Source organism: Chrysochloris asiatica, unplaced genomic scaffold (assembly GCF_000296735.1).
Source record: "Chrysochloris asiatica unplaced genomic scaffold, ChrAsi1.0 scaffold00038, whole genome shotgun sequence".
NCBI classification, from domain to species: Eukaryota; Metazoa; Chordata; class Mammalia; order Afrosoricida; family Chrysochloridae; genus Chrysochloris; species Chrysochloris asiatica.
The window spans coordinates 9,519,255-9,522,517 of record NW_006408556.1 but is presented as its reverse complement, the minus strand read 5'-3'; the positions used below and the strand labels follow the sequence as shown (position 1 = coordinate 9,522,517).

At 47.6% G+C, this 3,263-nt stretch overlaps 1 protein-coding gene and 1 pseudogene across 1 annotated transcript in view; both read left to right on the top strand.

The window, feature by feature from the left end:
• KIF6 (kinesin family member 6) overlaps positions 1-3,263 on the top strand; it is a 512,465-nt gene that overhangs the window by 321,451 nt on the left and 187,751 nt on the right. The window lies entirely within an intron of this gene.
• Positions 1,753-2,826, top strand: LOC102834143 (annotated as a pseudogene).

The window sequence follows — 3,263 nt, the reverse complement described above, 5'->3', positions numbered from 1 at the left end:
GCACATAACAACAGCAACAATCCACTATGCTACCTGGGCTCCTTAAAACTGTTACTAAATGATACCAAAATGTAGGGGTTTAACATAGGGCTTCACACAGGTGCATTCTCTTTCAACCCCCTGCTGAGAATTTGCATCTCTGCTCCAGTGATATGATACCTAATGAGAATCTACATTTCAACAAGATTCACCTGTATTCAGAAGACTTACCTGGGGATCTAGCTTGTTGAAATGTAGATTCTGATTCAGTAGTTTATCTGGGTGGAACCTCAAAATGAACCTGTTGAAAGTCCTGGTTTAAAGCAATAACCGTTTAATTATACCTTGTGATTTTTGTGAATCGGTAATTTTGTCAGGAATCAGCTGGGTGATTATTCGGCTCTGTATGAAATGAAGGCACCCACTGGTATTCAACTGGGCTGGGTGAAGGGTCCAAGGCGACTTCACTCATGTGCCTGGAGCCCTGGAAGGTACAGTTGGAAAGCTAAGCTTTGCTGGGCGCCTTTTCCTCTCTGTGAAGGTTCAGGGCCACTCCACCAGTTGGCCTCTTTAGCAGGGCAGGCAAACTGCCTGAGTAGATCCAAGATTCCCTGAGAAACTACGGAAAGTGTGGGTCTTCTTAAAAGCTAGGCTGAGTCTCTTGGTGTTTGGCTACTTGGCTTGCCTGTTCATCAAATCACTCTAGGACTTTGTAAAGCTTCCCCTACTACCTGAAAGCAGAGTATTCCTACCAACCCTTTCATAAGGCATAAGGCGAAGAAACAATTACCACTAATTTACGGTGGGACTTTTTTTTAAGCGTTCCCAGGCTGAAAACAAGAACCTACCAAATCATACCAAATAACACCTAAAATCTAAAATAATACCAACATATAGTAAAAGCAGAAATGATACGATAAATACACAGCCTATATAAAGTAGAAATCATGTATGTGTGATGTCGTTTCCTGGGAAGATCAATGATAGCACTGACGTTGCTCCAGAGCACACTGCCTCTTTAATGGCTAGGTTCTTTGTTTTCATTAGACTGAAAATCCTCTTTAGATTTCATTGCAGTTAGCGAAAGCAAGTACTAATGTAGGTCTTTCCTAAAAGCGAACTGGCGTAAAGCCATCTGTAGAAAGGCTTACCTACAGAGTTCGCAAATAAATGCAACAGAACATGCCATGAATTGGGTAAATCATTTCTCTTGTTGTTAAGTGCCTTAGGGTCGGTTTTGACTCATGGTGAGCCTGTCTAGGGTTTCCGAAGAATGACTGGTGGATTTGAACCGCCGACCTTGTGGTCCAGTACATTATCCTACAACGCCACACCAGGTTTCCAAACAATTCTCTAGTGCTTGGCATTAAGTTGCATCTGTGCTTTGCCTGTTGTGGTGCTGTAGAACAAGCACTAGAATGCTAACTTGTTGGTGGTTCAAACCCACCAGCGGCTCCTCGGAAACCCTATACAGGGTTGCTATGGGTCAGAACCGACTCAAAGGCATTTAACAGCAACAGCAGTAATGGCCGCCAGAGCCTTGAAAACATAGCCTTTTCCAGATGTTGGTTTTTGAAACTTAAAATTCCCGCCTCCAGTCAGTCACTACGGATGCACCCTCTAGGGAACCTCTGTCAAGCGCTTAGTGCCACCTCTACTGCGAGGTCTTCTGGGAGAACAGAAGACCCGGAAGCGGAAGTCCAGGAGTCATATATGTCAGTTCCTTCAGCGAGCTCAGCTCAGCAGGTTTCATTCCTCACCCAAGATCAGGTGATGAAGGAGGTGAAGAGAGAGCGGGAACGGGGAAGTCGTCGAAGGCATCGAGTCGGGGACATGGTGGCGGCAGCAGCGACGGTGGTGGGGAAGCAGGAACGTGTCAGCCCAGAAGCTGTGCCTCCCGCACACCGCCGCAGGGACTCCTGCCGTAGCCCGTCCTCGCTTGTTGTTGAGCCAGGCCGCCCAGGGCATCGCGGGAGCCGAACCCGCGGAGGCAGCCAGTCTCCAGCCAAAACGAAAAGTAAGTCCTCAGGAAAAAGAAGCAAGTCTCGGAGGAATAAGAGAAGCCCAAGTCCTCACCACTCAATGGTCAAAGTGAAGCAGGAACGTGACCGAGAGAGACACCGAAGCCATTCCCAGCACAGGAGCACCTCGAATGAAAGCTCTGGGAGTGGCCAGGCTCGGGGACGGGATGGAGACACTCAGAATGGGCAGGTTCCGGAAGCAGAGAGGGGCTTTTACAATGCTCGAGGATGGGAGCATCACCAGAAGAACGAAGGGAGCGGCCAGGGTCAAGGTCAAGGGTCTCAGGAGCCGGTTCCTCGACCTGACGGCGGCAGTAAGAAAAAAGAAGTTCCTTCTAAAGAAAAGCCCAGCTTTGAACTCTCTGGGGCACTTTTTGAGGACACCAACACTTTCCGGGGGGGTAGTCATTAAGTATAACGAGCCCCCAGAAGCACGGATCCCAAAGAAACGGTGGCGTCTCTACCCCTTTAAGAATGATGAGTTGCTCCCCGTCATGTCCATCCATCGACAGAGTGCCTACCTTCTGGGTCGACACCGCAGGATTGCAGACATTCCTATTGACCATCCCTCTTGTTCTAAGCAGCATACACTCGTGCTGATGGGACAGTTGGCCGTGGAGTGAAGCCCTACATCATTGACCTGGACTCAGTCAATGGGACCTTCTTAAACAACAAGCGCATTGAACCACAGCGGTACTATCAGCTGAAGGAAAAGGATGTGCTTAAATTTGGGTTCAGTACCAGAGAGTATGTCTTGCTTCATGAGTCTTCTGACACTTCTGAAGTAGACAGAAAAGATGAGGAGGAGGAAGTATCAGAGAGCTAGCAAACCAGTAAATGACTCACACTATTGAGATGTTTCCTTCTTGGAAGACTTTGGGATTGACTCCAAGGGCATCTTGGTGCTCTCTGTAATGCCAATTATTGCCTGAAGTTTTTTCCTCTGTTGCTGACCAGCTTGTGTTCCCATTTGAGAAAACAGACATATTTGATTGAACTGTTTTCTGTGGCACATCAGCCATGTCCATGCCTGTGGTCCTTGTCTACAGAACATTCTCACCATTTACAATACATTGTAGTTTAGTAGAAGTGTTAATGAGTTTGTTGTTGTTGTTGTTAGGTGCCATCGAGTCGCTACTGACCCATAGCAACCTTATGCACAGCAGAAGGAAACATTGCCCAATCCTGGGCCAACCTCACTACTGTTGCCACACTTGAGTCCATTAGTGCTGCCACTTGGCCAATCCATCTCATTGGGGGTCT